The following is a 16850-nucleotide window of genomic DNA, read 5'->3' on the forward strand; positions in this document are numbered from 1 at the left end:
AGGTGATGCATAATGGTCCTATACCAGGGATGGGAAAACTACAGCCTGCGGGCCACATCAGGCCCGTTGGACTTTTTAATCTGGCCTGATGAAGATTTGTATGAGAATTGCCAAAATAAAGTCATAATTATGGCTGCGTTCATTTGAACTCATCCTGTGAGTTCCAGGCGGCGCATATAAATGAGCGGTCAGGTGATTTCTTTTAAATAGCGAGAAAGATGCAAAAATGGTGAGGACTTGCACAGTTGAAACGGACTGTCGATTTTTGGTCGAACCAGAATGTGTGAAAACTTTGACCATGATGTTAATAAATGTATAAACGACACTTTGTTGACTAAGCAAAAGAGCTATACACAATTTTAAAAGTTAATGTGGCCCCTGAGCTTGAGAGTCTGCCCTCCCCTGTACAGTGCAACATGGTGAAATGTAAGCACTGGTGTATTGAGATCTGACATATGATGCCGAATGTGGTTAACATATAATGAAAATGAGCTCGGAAATATTATGATGCCTTACATACAGATATTCCTTAACTTATAACAGTAACGCTATAAGCCATATGGATATCTTTGGAAATTTTTGCCTCACAATTGTGATGGTTAGACATTTAATAAACTAGTTTCTGCACTGCGGTGTAAGCAGACAAATAACAGCGAAGATCTGCCATTCGTTTTTTTTCATTGACTCCGCTTGATTTCCATGTTGGGGCATTGCCTCAAAAACACATTGGTGATGTTGTAATGCTATAAGCAATATAGTTATCTTTGGAAATGAAATGTTTGCACCACTGTGGATGGAGTGTATCCTCTAATGGGGAATGAAAAGATCCCCACTCTTCCCCAAGAGCAAACAGAGTCAAGGTTTTAAGGTTTCAGTTTAAGCAGCTATTTTGTATTCCATGTGAAAGCCTCACAAAGGTTAGAAGTTTCCTAAATTGCTGTTGTCTAGGTCTAAGTAGAATCTGTACTGCAGTGCAAAACAAATTTTCTGTGTAAGCAGACAAATAACAGTGAAGCGCTGCTGCTATTGCTGCTGCTGTTCCAAGGCCATTCATTTTTTTCATTGACCGGGCTTCATTTCCATATTGGGGCTTTGGCTCAAAAACACACGCTGGTTATGTTGACGGCTGATTTCAAGCTATTTTCTTGTTGCAAAGGATTGTGCCTTGTGCAGTGTTATGGTCTAGACCGTTCGTTCTTTCAAATCAGTAATGGCAAAAAATGCATACAGTATTTAAATGTGTTTTTAAGCTGATTGGCTTAAATATTGAAATAAACCAGATTTCTGTTTTGTGGTTAACCATGTGATTATCAAAAGGAATGTTCTGAATCAGCCTGCGGTTCTTTTACAGAACCATCTACAGCAGTGCTGTCTAAGGAGTCTTGCAGCAAGTAAATTCAGCTGACATGACATGAAGAGATGAAGTGTTGAAGGCAATGGTTGTATTCCAGATGGGACAGGTCAGTGGGAAAAGATGGCTGAATGCCTTTCTACATATAGGGTGTGCAACCAGCATGTGCAGCCAGCGCATCGCAGAACTGTGCCCTTTATTTCAAAGCTTCGTGCTAAGCGTGGGACATGCAGCTTTTTTGCATATGAAAGGTCATAAACATCCCCAAGGATTAACATTTAATGCAGGCATTTTAAAACTACAATGTAGAGTGTGAAAAGATTGCCCATACATTATGATCGTATGCAGCCAGCAAGAAAACAAAATGATAAAATAAAAAATAAGATGGCGACTATAAATAAAATAATTATGAATAAATTAGTTCCCATACACTCATGCAGTTAAAATAAATGGTAACTGTAGCAGTCATTATGTTGTAAAATTGTTATTGTTTTTGACACCCTGCTTCTCCCCCGCTGCTGCATGCTCCACACACACAAACGGCCAATCACAGTCACTCAGGAACTGATGATTCCACGACACGCACGCCTAGAGTTTTGCCCTTTAAAGCTCTGGTGTCTGAATAACTTCTGAGTAACTTCACTGTGTTTAGTTGCCTTGTCTCTGAGTTTCCGGGCCTTCCCGAGTTGTGCGTGCCTGCGTGTGTGTGTTTGGTATACTGTGTGTGTGTCCGATTTACACACACATGCATATGATCACAGTCACCAAAAGAATAATGTCTCCATTTTCATCTAACACACCCACTTCGTGCACCCCACCTGAGCACCCCTTTTAATCTGCGGTGCACCCGCTAGTGGCTGTCCGAACTTTACTGTGTTATGTCTACACGTTCATAAGACTGAGAAAGTGATGACCTTTTACAGGCCTCGTATGGAAATAACCATTACTGTGTTCCCGCATATGGGTTATTTGCCTATGTTCATTTCCTCATGACATTACATAGTTTTTATAGTTGGTTATGACATTAAGTTGTATCCTCAAGCAACTTTAGAAACATTTATGTAATTCTCTGTATTTCTGCCTACAGGGTATTAATAACATTAATAAAGTAATCAGTTAGAACTGGTGCCGAGTTGTACAAGCCTGTATAACTGCACTCATGCTAATGTACGGAATATGTTCTTTAACTAACAAAGAAATTGGCTCTGTGGTTAGATCCAGGATTAAACAGCGATAGGTAAATAAATTAAAATAAATTAAATTACTAAAAGTAAACAAACTTTGTAAAAGTGATTTTTTGTGTCATTGTTCCAAACAGCACAACACACTGTGCACATCAAGTGAAAAGTGTCCTCTGCATTTAACCCATCACCCTTAGTGATAAGTAGGCCATGAAAGGCACCTGTGGAGCAGTGTGTAGGGACGGTCCCGTGCTCAAGGGGACCTCAGTGGATTTAAACCACACAACCTTTCGATTAAAATATTGCTTCCTTAGTCGCTAGGCCATCACCACTAATAAACAGTCTGGATCAAATCAAACATGCAAAACCTTTAGAGAAGATAGAATATTTATTTTAATACTGTCCAGTTTTTCAAGTGAGCAAACTTGTTAGAACACGACAAGAAACTGGGGTTCCTAAGATTGACATAAAGTTGATTGATTGTTTATTAAACAATAAACAATGGTGGCCTATAACAAAAAGCAGTGGTGGCCTAGTGATTAAGGAGGTGGCACTGTAATCAGAAGGTTGTCGGTTTGATTCCGCCAAGGTGCCACTGAGCAACAGACACTGCTCCCCGGGTGCCTGTCATGGCTGCTGGGTGATGGTTAAATGCAGAGGACACATTTCAGTGTGTTACCATGTGCTGTGCTGCAGTGTTTCACAATGACAATCACTTCACTTAAAATCAAGTAGTTCATTAAGATGGTTTGTTAATTAATCCTGGGAACTTAAATTTAGCATTCATCCAAGAAGTTGTTAATATATAAAGGTATGAGAGGACAGTAGGTGAATGTAGCCCAACCAGATATCATGTTGATAAATGTATATTTGTATATATTTAATACAAATTTTCATGTATAATTATAGCACCCAACTAATAAAAAAAATTGTGTTCTCTTAATTGTGCTAAGTGCTAATTGAGTTTATGAATTTACTAGATTGTGTTACGTCCGCGAGCTGACGGGGAATGAAGTGCAGAGGGGGGACATACTGGGAATGGGATTTATTAATAACAAACACAAAGGAAAATGGCACGAGAGCCAAAACTGTGGAAACAGCAAAAGGAACTAACAGAAACAAACCCGCAGGCGTGTGACGATTGCCAGGAACTGACAAACATACACGAGGAAAGTAACAGGGTCCACATAAAATGTCGCAGCCTCAATGGGCTGCTCAACAAGTCCTTATAACCCGGCTCCAGCCATGTCTATCTAATTAACCATACCTGTTCAATAGCTGGAGCCCAAATGTCAAGCAGATAGGCGCCAGGTGCATCCCCAGCCACATCCAATCGTGACAGATTGTGCAAGATCCCAAGGGCTGGATCCAAAGATTTACTTCCTCAAGATTAAATGAATAAAAATTACAAAAATTATAATTTACTGCAAAACGTCTAGCGACCAGATGTCCCCATTCATCTACAAAGCTGGTAAAATATGTTTGAAGATTTGAGCGTTTCTGTTCTTTACATCTGGCACTTTTCTAGATGCAATGCAAGCAAAAGCACCAATTTCTAACATACAACCTGGGGGAAGCTTATTGCTGGGTGTGGTCATAGGAACACAAAGCAAAACCCACCCTACACATCAGCATTCCAATGAGCCTTATGGGAACCTTTCTCAAAATGTTCTACAATTTGAAGCATCAAAAGACTTTTCAAGCAGATGGCACTTTCTACTGTTAACAAGGTTTGCAATATATGACCAGTGATCATTTCACAATTTAAAAAGCAAATGTTCACTAAATGTCCCTGTATATCATACTTTTGTTTTTCATCCATTTTCATTCACACTCCTTTCCCCTGCATGTAGAATCTAGAAAGTGTTTTATTCAACTTTGATTAAACCATGGTACTTGGATAAAATATATATTTAAAAATCAATTTCATTATAACCACTTAGCGTGAAAGGGGGGTGCAGAGCACAGGAAAAAAAAAACATTCAAATACCATTCATGTTCAGAATTAAGTGAAATGAAAAACATTTCACTTTTGAAACCTGTGGTGCTGAGTGCAATGATTGTTCATGAATGCACCTGTCAGTTCCACTGTTTGCCTCCCCCTCCTCAGCCTACCCTCTCTCTCTATTGCTCTCAAAGTATCTACAGGTAATCCAATGAAATTTGGGCCTTTATTTTTTCTCATTTGCCAAAAGAGATGGATCATAAATGGACAGAAGAGCTGTATGGCATACCTTGCACACCTACGAGCCCAGCAGCTGCTAGCAATGAACTAATGCTGCCAGGGAGATTTCATTTCATAGTGGTAGAAGAGCTACTCAAGCAAATTCTTTGTGTCTGCACATTTTTCTTTTGCTCATTCTGTGCATTTCTTGACACTGGATGTTATTCTGATTTAAAACCAGCTAGGTCATCTGTGTGTGTGTGTGCGTGGACACGTTTGGGGATGTCATCAACGCTTTATTAGCTCTTGCTTGAGCTGCTTTGGGTCTTCACAACACTGGCTTTAATCATAGGACAATAATAGTAGGAAACCGTGACAAGATGGTAAATGGATGTTGGCCTTTTTTTTACCATGAACAAAAATGTGCCTCTTTTCCTAGAGCCAGAAGTAATATTTCTGCACACAGATAACCAAAGGTTATTAATACTGAGATATCAGTAATTGTTTCTGGATCTGTAAACTAACTAGTTACAGACAGTAAGTTAAGGAAGTCTAATCTATTTTATAAGACAATACACAGTCTGTCATATTAGATTTTTATTACATATTTTAACTAAAGAGTATGTATGTAAGTTATATGCAATGCTCGTGTTTATTGATTTTCTGCACTTCATGGGAGAAATGAACACGTATGACTTAAATCAACAGGTTCAATGTTTTATTTTGATGTGGAAGCTTCTTGCTCCAGCATCTGATGATGTGATAAATACCCTGGGTGGAATAGACCATAGAATATATCTTAGAATAAGCTATTTTTAATGACTAAGCAAAGTTAATAGCCCCATGTGTCCCAAGAAACATTCATTTAATGATTCATAATTGGTTAAAAGTAAAACCATTCTAAATCATGTCTCAATAACTAAAACTACAGATTACTTTCTAAAAACGAACAGAGAAGATTATGCAACCAGCATCATCTCACCTATATTGTGCTGTTTTCTGCCATAGGGTCCCACACACAGGTTGCCAGATTTATCTTCAGGGTCCAGACAAGCAGTCAATCTGCATCAGGAAAAGGGAGCATTAACATCCTGGTTTATATCCAGCCTTTCTATGACAACCTGTACAGCAGCACAGTGTGATTTTGATGACAATTTTATCACATGGGCACAGAAACAGTGACTCAGGAATAGCTGCAGAAATATGCAAAAGCTGTGAATTTGAGCTAATTTTGAAGAAACTCATTCTGCCATTTGTATTTTTCCCCTTGAACCATATTTTCTTATTTAGGTTGGCTTTCATTGCGAGGTCATGTGCATCAAACACTGGTTTTCTGGTTATTTTAACAATAACCTACTTAAATGTACCTGAAGCTTCCCCGTCTTAATACAACTCCAAGAAATTAGTCATTAGTTTACAATTATATGTATTACGTATGTAATTATATGTCTTGTATGTAAAAGTTTGGATAAAAAAAACAGAGGCTTAACCATATCTTAGAACATAGAGAACAAAGTGTTAAATATACAATATATTAAATGTATGCATTGTAATTTGTAGGTATATTACACATTGCTGTATTTTCCATTTGAATATGACATCTTTCGGTGTCTCCTCGCACTCTCTCTCTCCATGTATTATCCATTTAATGACTTCCCCAGCTCCACCTCTTAAAAGTAATTAAAAGATATTATCATCTCCTATGTCATGTAAGGAACTCTTCCTCTTATCGCATGCACATAATTTGCGCACCGCCCTTACGATGTATGCAAGACACAGCATGTATGGTGTATGGAAAGGGAATGGTTTGGTTCAAGGTTTTGTGTAGGTCTTTTCAATACATATGGAGCCTTCTTCCATGTGGTATATTTAAAAGGAGAAAATTCATGAATACTTTCAAATGCGCATGCATTCACATTTAGCACATTGTGTGCAAAAGCTGAATGAGTGAGCAAATCAGAGATTATGCAGTGTGCACACATCATATAGCTAATGAATGAACGTGTCATGACAAAACAAAAGACCAAATCCTCACTTCCAGAAAATGTTTGAAAAATAGGTTAGAATTCCTTTTGAGCACAAAAGGCCGGTTTGCTAGAAAGAGACAAAGAAATGACATATTTCATATTCATCTCCTTTTTTCATTTTATCCTTTCATCCTTATGCTTTTTTTCAACTGTTGTATTTTCTCAACATCCAAGCTGTTTTCTTAGCTGATTCTCGTCCATTGCTATGCATAGCTCTGTGAATGGCAGTCAGCAGGTTTAGATACCAGACCAAGACAGTGGGGTGGTAAATTCCTCACAGATGCATATCCTCTGTGCCACCATTAAGATGGAGAGCTTGCCTTGTGAAGTTTGCCCACTGCTGTGGAAATTGTGACCTGTAGGAGAATGCTCTGTCTTGTTTTTTTCAGTTGAGCGGCCGCTGGAAAATTTCTCAAACAAAGTCAAGGCTGGAAAACAGCACAAAGATTGGAGAAGGTAGGAGAAAAGCAAACAGTGAAGCATAACAAAAATAAAAATAATGAAGGCCCATTATAGATGTGCCTGTAATGGGCTGGTGCCCTGTTTCTGAGTGGCTGACTATTGGGATAGGCCTCAGCCCACCACAACTCTGACCTGAAAAAGTGGGTGTGGATGGATGGATGAATTCATGGATCGATGAATAATTCTTCTTATTAACAATATTCATACTCTATTATAGTATAATCCAGCCTCTGTGGATGTACGTGACTGTGTGTTTCTTGGTGCCAGTCTCAAGTTGTGTTTTTCACATTATACATATTTCTATGAAAACTTATTTTTCAAATGTTCCTTATGTACGCACATAGTCAAAAGGTATAAATGACTTAACACCCCAGGTATCAGCACCACTTTTCATTATTGCAGTAGCTAAATGGTTTGGACCTCTTCAATATTCAACACACTGCTGTGTGCTCAGAGTCCATCTGTAGTTTGTTCCACATAAGGAAGTAGCATACTTATATCCAGCCTCAGCTCACCGCTATAACAAAGTGTTCTGTAGCTGAAGTGTTCTGAAGTGTTCTCTAGCTGAAGTGTCTGGTTCTGGGAATGGGAGTTGGGTACCCTTCAGTGGACGCTCTGTTACTGTGTCAATCCTATTGATTGCCTGAATCCCAATGTGGTGCTGTCTTCTCCGGCTCGCTAAAGTATTTAATAAAAACACGGAGGGATAAGGCAAAATGCAGATGCAAATTTAATCTGATAAAAACACGTCCTGCATCCCATATATAAGACTCTTCTTGGCCAAATACCATACTATGCTGAGTAATATACTATGTTACCCTTTATAAATATACCATTACTAATACAAACACAGTTCGAATATTGGCTTGAACCTTGTATGGGCAGAGTTTGCATGCTATCCCCATGCTGGCACCTTTATTCATCCAGGTTCTCCGGTTTTATGTGAATATGTCTGCATTGTGCATGTCAGTGCGCCCTGCAGTGGAATAGTGCCCTGCCTTTTTCCCTTGGCCTTTGGCAGCTGCAAACCTGACTAGGACCAATAGCTAGCCACAGCATAATAAAGATGCGGTGTTGTCTTGTTTTTTGTATCCTTTCAGCTTTCATTTCAAATTTCTGCATCCATTCATTTCATTTGTTTGCTATGTAATTACACATCACTATATGTTACAGGTGCATGTACATTTAATTTCACAAAATCAAACAGTAGGTTCTTTTTTATTTCAAACCTCAAGGTAATGCATGTTGAAAATGTTTCACGTTGACTGTGCCTAAAGAGAGGACTGCACAGCAAAATGACCATAACAAGACTCATTCTATTTTCTTAAGAATACCAGGCAGCATGAAATATATTTATTCTGATCTCTGCATCTATCCCACTTTCACATAAGTTTACTTCTATATATGAAATGTCTGTGTGGGATGCACCGTGGGATGCACTTTTGCCAACACCCAGTTCACCTCACGTAATTCCTTCTGGGCAGCTTTATCATTGCAACACCAGTGCCCAAAGAAACTGGGGTGACTTTCCACAAACACAGAACTCAATAATGGGCACCAGAGAGACCATCCTTGCCACCTTTATGATAAAGCTGGTCCTTCTTGTGTCCCTCAGTTGTTTCTCCCTGCAAACCCCTGAACACACTTGTGTAAAAGTATTATGATTATGCTAATGATTACACAGTGGACAACTTTCTTGTCATTTAATATAATGTCATGATGGCTGGAAGGAGGACGCATACGCACCATGTCACAAGATGGGTTTAATGCATAGTAGACAGGACAGGGCAACATTGCCAAACGATGACCCGACGACAAACAGACACAAACAGGAAAGCTTTATACAAATTACACAGGTGATAACAATCAGGAAACATAATAACACAAGACGAACACGTGACTCCGGTCTGAACTCCGGACCCGGAGTAACCCCTGCCAGACCGGATCATGACATATAGGAAAATACAAGACTGTTGCTCAGCCATGCTTATTTTGTGTATGACTTCAGAAGATCCTTACTTGTCATTCACCCTTTTTGGAACCTTATACCTGTTTATTCTGCATTCGCTCATTCTTGTTTTGTCCTTTTTTTTTCAACTTTGTGTTAAATTTATCACATAACTCCTACATTTTCCACTACTCCCAAAGGGCCTTACTGCCATGCCGCCATTGCATAAAAAGACTGCCTTGCTGTTTGACCACTCAGCAGAATTCATAATGCAACAAATAATGAACACAGTGAACACTCATTAACAAAATGACAACCATTTACAGTTCTCCTGGAGAAGCTTATTGGCCCATGAGTCAGGCTCACAACAGCCATGACTCAGAAGTCAGCACAATATCTCCCGGGTGTGCTATCTGACACAACGTGCTTGGCCCAGTTCTCCAAAAATTAATGGCTCCATTTTTAGCCCGAGCAGAATCCCCATCAGTGTTATACGCTATGCTGTACCCACAGTCATTTTAAAGACCTCAGCTGGGATGCCCGAGGGAGATTGGATGACCTGTACAAGGCAGCACATTTGCGCAGACACCCCGGTTGTATTGGAACATAATGATTCCATCTGTATTACTATGTCAGGCTTACACTTACAGCAAGGCTTCATAGCAACAGCATGGGGATATATACTTGCATGCCTTAATGGCTTCCTTAGCACTTCCTGAAATGTGCAACTTCAAAGTGATGACTACTGTGAAAACTGAAACTAAGTAATGTAATGTGTGAGGGCTTTAAACTCAATTGACTGAAAAAGCTGAAATTTTTCAGTTCAGGTGCATTTTGTATACTCTGGAGTACACACATTAAAATGAGATGGAAATCACTACACTAATTCAGATAGTGTATTCAATCATTCTAGATTCAATAGTTCTAGATTTTTAAGGAACAAGTAAGGAGCAATTTCTAGGCTGTCATGGCTGCCCACTGCTCACCAAGGATGGTTAATGGTTAAAAGCAGAGGACACATTTCCTTGTGTGCACCATGTGCTGTGCTGCAGTGTTTCACAATGCCAATCACTTCACTTCCTCTTTTTAATCAAGTAGCAAAGATCAGCACCGTGGACAGCACCACTATCATGTAAACACATCTATGCCCACGGATTCTTGTCCAAAACAAGGGGTGGGAATCGGTAAGGACCTCATGATACGATACAAACCTGATATACGGGCCTCGATGCGATTGTCTCGCAATATAGTGATACTGCAATACTCACATGGCAGTAGTACTTACCAGACACTATGTCAACAATGATTTATGACCCCTGTCAACATGGAGAAAATGTTTGATTGATTTATGACTCCTCTCCCCTTCTGTCACTGCGTAGGGGAATACCATATGATTTATGTTTTTGTGTTAGAATTTATGGTAGCCCCTTCCTTCCCACCTACCCGTGACCCCAGCCATGCTCACCCCCACCCCATCTCCTCTGACAGCGTGACAAACCCCCAACACTATCAGTGCTGCTGGAATGTTGGCTTCACCTGTGGCAGACCAGCAGTCACTCACACTGAGATCTGGCAAATGTATGGGTTCTGATGTGTAGCAGTTAATGTTTGTGAATTATGGCTTAGTCCTTTTGACAGACCCTCTGTCTTGAAGTCTCAAAGAATTTGCTGATTAATGATCGTAAGGACTTTTTTGAACAAGCCTCACACCATCCCCTCTTTGACACAGGAGCCCTGTTTTAACCCCCACTAACACACCCCGCTTCCTCCTTGACACCTGGACATTTCTGACCATTGTGTATTTAAAGACCTGGCTGACCTGGAAAGTACTACTCATGGTGATGTGTTGAGGAAATTCTTTAGTTCACTGAAAATGTAAAAACCAAGCAGAAATGAAAGATGCTGTGTACAATCTGGGTTGATCACATTACTTGAATAATTCAGCCAAAACATAACTAAGAACTGAATTTTAACTTTAACACACTGTTGTAATGGACATGAAAATGCATAAGACTAAAAAAAATAAGAAATTAAATAGCCTAGTCACTTATATAAGGCTGGTGTGGTTCTTGTACAGGACTGAGCTGAAATGTAAAGATCCAAAGTAATCTCTGTGTGCATGTGCACACATATATTCCTTATCAGTGAACACATTACAAATTAAAGAAAATAAAACAGCCAGAATGATGTTAATAAACTCAAACATTAACTGTCAACTGTACCGCCTTGTACATCTTGGGCATCGCTATACCGCGTGGCGTGTTGACCATGTACCTGAACACATTGTTCTCAACCGCATTATAGGGGTTGAAATCCTGACAATAAAATGCTCTACAGATTCCGTCATCGTTACATGTCAATTGGCTTCAATTTCTGCTGAGCTCACTAAATAAAACACTCAACAGCACCACCTAACGGACAAAAATATCGTTATTTGGTGTCCCTGTCGCAATACAATATCAGCATGCAAAATATTGCGGTATTATGCTGAATCAATTTCCCCCCACACCTCCACAACAGAGTGGGACCTCTTCCCTATAAGTATAGGTTATACTATACTAAATTATGCTCTTAACATGCTCATGATCTGGTCATTACCTTCCTGAATTAAGCAGTTTATTGACTACATCTTTTTGATTGAGTCTGAGTATCAATTCCCTATCTTTTTTACCTGAAGTTCCCTTGACACTCTTGAACATTAAGTGCAACATTGAGAGAATAGTGATTCCTAATACAGCCACTGAGCTCAAAAGCTTGAAATGCATAATAAAAGCCATACGTCTGCTATATATATTGTTATATACATTTTGAACATAACATTGTTACAATGTCTTTGACAGATCTTCAGTCCAGTTGCTATAGCTACCAGCTATGTATGACCCATTGAGTGAAATAGAATATAGAAAAATCTGAATACATTAAAAAAACAGATCACAAATCTTTACCTCATCTGAGATTTCAGAATGTCAGAAAGCCTATTTGCCCAAAGAGAATTAGACATGTAAAGAGAGCAGGTGCTGCTGGGAACTTTTGATTGCAGATGTCACACTGACAAATTGTAATCCCATTTATTCTTTATTTCTGAACTGAGTATGTAAATATTTGTTTTGTAAAGGAAATGCATATATTTGTGTGCTTTTGGCAAAATTGTAATAACTACAAATGAAAAATGATGTTTGGCACAGAAACATTGCTCAATGGCTGAATGTAATCATTGTACTCAGCAGTAACAAATCTTTGATGCAAAAATACCTCCAAAACAAGCATAACCAGAAAACTAATTTTCATACAAACAGCATGAAGTAAAATTGGCCCTGGTGTGCAAGCAGGACACCACAATATACATACACTAATTTTCTTCCACTTTTGTGGTAAATGTTGAAATATTGGGCATTACAGTCCTGAGCTGGATAACAGATTGGAATGAATCTTGACAACAGGATGCTGAAAGGGATTCTGAAATCCAATCAGATCATTTTCTACACAGTTCTACAAAATAATATCTACTGTAAGATCAGTTGTATTTTATTTTGGTCTGCCTGTTGTTCTTTACATAGACAGTAACCTAGACAGTGGGTTCCATTTAAGGCACTTGTAAACCGGATTTGATAATCCTGAAATTTGAGTATTTGGATAATAGTGATCCAATTTAGTGTTGCTTTAAAACCCCACATAAATCAATGACCAGATCTTAGATAGATAAAACGATTTATTTCAAAGTTTGACAATTATATTTTATGGCATTTCTCAAACACTTTTCTAGAGCGACTTACATTTACATTTACATTTAAAGCATTTATCAGACGCCCTTATCCAGAGCGACTTACAATCAGTAGTTACAGGGACAGTCTCCCTGGAGCAATTTAGGGTTAAGTGTCTTTCTCAGGGACACAATGGTAGTAAGTGGGATTCGAACCCGGGTCTTCTGGTTCATAGGCGAGTGTGTTACCCACTACGCTACTACCACCCTTACAATCAGTAGTTACAGGGACAGTCTTATCCAGATTAAATAGTTTGAACAACTGGGCCCCGGAGATATCCAGTGAAGTTCAGCAGTTTTTAATAACCCAATCAAATAATATTGTCACGTCTGCGAGCTGACGGGGGAAGGAAGCGCAGAGGTGGGACATACTGGGAAACGTTTATTTATTAAACACAAAGGAAAAAGGCACGAGGGTCAAAAACAGTGGAAATAAAGGGCAGAACAAAATCTACAGGTGTGTGGTGATTGCCAGGACCTTTTGATCCATTAGTTAATTTCATGCACAATGATATAGTTCTTTTTGCCACACCATTGACTTGGCCTTGCACAACACAATTTTGAAAGCGACAAATGAAAACTTGTCACGTCCGTGAGCTGACAGGGGAATGAAGTGCAGAAACGGGACATAGTGGGAACAATGATTTATTAAAAACAAACCAAACAGGCATGAGGACCAAAAAGTGGGGAAACAAAAGGGGAGAATAGAAACTAACCCGCAGGTGTGTGCCGATTGCCAGAACTGAAAACAACACAAAGTCGCACGGTCCACATGAAAATGTCGCAGCCCCGTTCGGCTCCTCCGCAGGTCCTTATAATTGGTCTCCAGCCATGTACCTAATTAGCCATGCCTGTCCATGGCTCAAGCCCTGCTGTCAAGCAGATTGGTGCCAGTTGCGTTCCTGACTGCACCCAATCATGACAAAACTGCACTTCTATTTTTGTAATGGAGTAATTCAAAATTTTACTGTCTAAACAGTCAAGTTGAACAAGCACACAGGTTTTTTTTTAATAGCACCACAATATTCTGCAGATAACTTGACATATATGTGCTTTGTATGAGTTCTTTTATTTTTGTGCATAATGTTTCAGAGCAACATCGAGGGCACAGCTGTTCCAGTCAGGAGACTGTGATGTAAAATGTCAATGCTAAAAAAAAAAAATACTTTTAACTAAAGTCTGTAGCAACAAAAACAGAGGCATAATGTGCTTTAAATGGGCTGTAGAATGTGGTTTCATTTCCAGAGTGTCCTGTTCATAAATAAAACCCTCTGAACTGTGCACTTTGCATAACATTGAATTATTTTAGTACAGTCTACAGTCATCCATCTCAATTTCTGTGTTCCGGTAGACTCATCACTCATAAGGCCTTGCACATAAGGCCTCATGACATGGAGTTTTTCTATTTTGAACATACCTTTTCTGCTTATTATACACCAGGTCTTCAAAGTATTGAGAATAACAAACCTACTAAGGTAAATACAGGATTTCTCTTTCTGAAGCCAGCTGACCAGTAAATGTCCTTCGACCATAAATGAGCAGTAAGTCACTAACAAATGGTGGTCAGGTTCAATCAGTGAGTAGAGGCAATCTAATGTATGATACAAGACAAAGTGACACTTCTTGACAGACTTGTTTCGTTTCAATTTCAATGGACATTCAGGAAATTATGGATTTCAACTTGAAAGCCCATACATGCTCCAAGATGCTTCAGTGACATTGCATTCATTGTAATTGACTGGGATGCCAATAATTTGGTCATGAGTGTTTTTTGTTGAAAGTAATCCTTTCTTTTAGCTAATCTGTTAAAGTGATGCATGGTGGGCTTTGTATTACTCAATGTTTACAATTTTAAACAACCCTGCTCAGTCCAATCCCCCTGCTCCCTCCACCCCATCCGTTGCATGTTGATCAGTCTGACCACACATCTGTTCCTGTGACAGAAGTGGATTTCAAGCCAGCATTCTCCATGGCCCTGGCACACGGCCAGTTTGTCCTGTTCAGCATGCAGCATCGTTCGGGCTAATTTAAAATCAGAGCATAGACCTACACTGCCTCAGGGGACATGTGCCCAGAATCAAGTATTTCTCCAAGTAATTAATAATGTCTCACTAGCCAGTTCCTGCCACAGTGCTGGACTGTCATTGCAACACCGAGAAGAGCCCACTTCAAAATTTAGTTAGAGAATCAGCTCAAGGAAAATGGCAGATGATGGAACAACATATTTCAACAAACAAACACACATTTTTCGAACTACCCCATAATCAAACAATACTGTCACATCTCCATTAGTGCACAATCTACAATACTGTAGCAATGGCCACAAATACATAATACGTGAGAACAAAATGAAATGCAATTGATACATTTTTTTTAATGACAGAAATGCCTGTATAGACCAATTATTTGATATGCAAAAAGTGCAAGTTTAAAAAAAAATAGATTACACCAAAAAATTAAGACTGGGTTTCTAAATGTTTTTTTATATCACATTGTTCTGTCAAACAATCATTCAAGATTAGTGCAAATCACTAAATCCTTTAAAACTATTAACTATGTATTTAAAACATTTTTAACTTTTCACTTTTTCTCTATCTAAAGGACGCAGATTCCTTCCAAGAATTTTAAATGTTTTGACCTCCAAGGACAGACCGGCAACATCAAAGCAGGCTTATTCCAGCACCACCACCGTATGAGTCAGTCTATCAATCCTGTGATTTTACATGCAGCCCAACACATTGTATGACTGAAGAATACTCATTGGTACTGGGGTTCAGTACAAGCAATACAGACACACATGTTTCAGTGCTGAGGGGTTTTTAACATATATAGAGAACAGTTATGTCTGGCTGGTGTGAATATCCAATTACTAGAATAATTCAGAATGGAAAAAAATACATGATAAATAAAGATTTTAAAACGCAAACATTTTTTCTTATAAGTCAATTTGAGCACAATATCCTCATGTAGATGCTCATTTTACAAAGCTATTTTGAGTCAAGATTTGACACTTTGACTCTGTACAATGATGCTCCTTGTGGTATTCTATCCCAGGGGAAAAGACACAAGACACCAGAGGAAGTATTTTATAAGACAGTGTTTGCGTCGTAAACCTTGACCAATCAGAATCACCCCAGTCTCAATGGGACAACATGACGTTCACATGAGCCATGGATGAAATCCAATATTTGAACATCGTAGCAGCTTAATGCACAGAGTGAGTCACTTTGGAGAGATTTAGACACAGGCTTGAGTTGCACTAACATTCTTACTTCCACAGGAATGGCTCAGGGTAAGATACTTAATTTCCTAAGATAAAATAGAATAAGACAACATTACATAACAATGTGTTTAAATGACCATGCATGTAGACAATACACCTTATAAGTAAAAAAGAAATACAAAAAAGAAAAACTAGAAAATATAAACAGCATAATAACAGTGCAACAATAAAGTTGTAAATATTGGCAATGTGAGAAACATGTACTCAAAGTCAAATTACTTTGCTTATGGAGTTTGTTGCTCACTCTGAACTGGAACATGTTGTCTGATAAGAGGCTTGAGAAGCTTCCATTAATGAGATAGCATCATCCAGTTTTCATTGCTGAGCACTGGGACCTTGTCATGGCAGAGATAACCAAACAGAAAGTAGGGCACAATACAAGTCTAAATGTGATGTGATAAGAGTCCTTTGAGAGACTGTAATTATTTTTACTATTTTTATTTCTTATGCACTATGTATGGCTATGATGATTATGGCATCTCCCCTTTAAGGTCAATTGTGTCTATAATATGGATTCCTTGTTTAAAAGGCTAATAAAAAGTAGGTTCTGCACCCCAGTCTTAGATAAAAGTATAGTTGCTGAGTGGGGGCAAAAGAATTAAATGAATATGAAACGTAATGTATTTTAATTTTTTTTTTTTTTTTTCGTTTTATCTAAAGTCTTAGATCTTCAA

At 38.7% G+C, this 16850-nt stretch overlaps 1 protein-coding gene across 2 annotated transcripts in view; it reads right to left on the bottom strand.

Moving 5' to 3' along the window:
* Positions 1–16850, bottom strand: part of LOC114789235 (leucine-rich repeat and fibronectin type-III domain-containing protein 2) — a 92460-nt gene that overhangs the window by 25445 nt on the left and 50165 nt on the right. For both annotated transcript variants that reach the window (XM_028978433.1, XM_028978442.1), the window contains exon 3: positions 5679–5758. The gene's annotated coding sequence lies outside the window, so the exon portion shown is untranslated. The remainder of the gene's footprint in view (positions 1–5678; positions 5759–16850) is intronic.

This window comes from Denticeps clupeoides, chromosome 1, assembly GCF_900700375.1.
Source record: "Denticeps clupeoides chromosome 1, fDenClu1.1, whole genome shotgun sequence".
Lineage (NCBI taxonomy): Eukaryota > Metazoa > Chordata > Actinopteri > Clupeiformes > Denticipitidae > Denticeps > Denticeps clupeoides.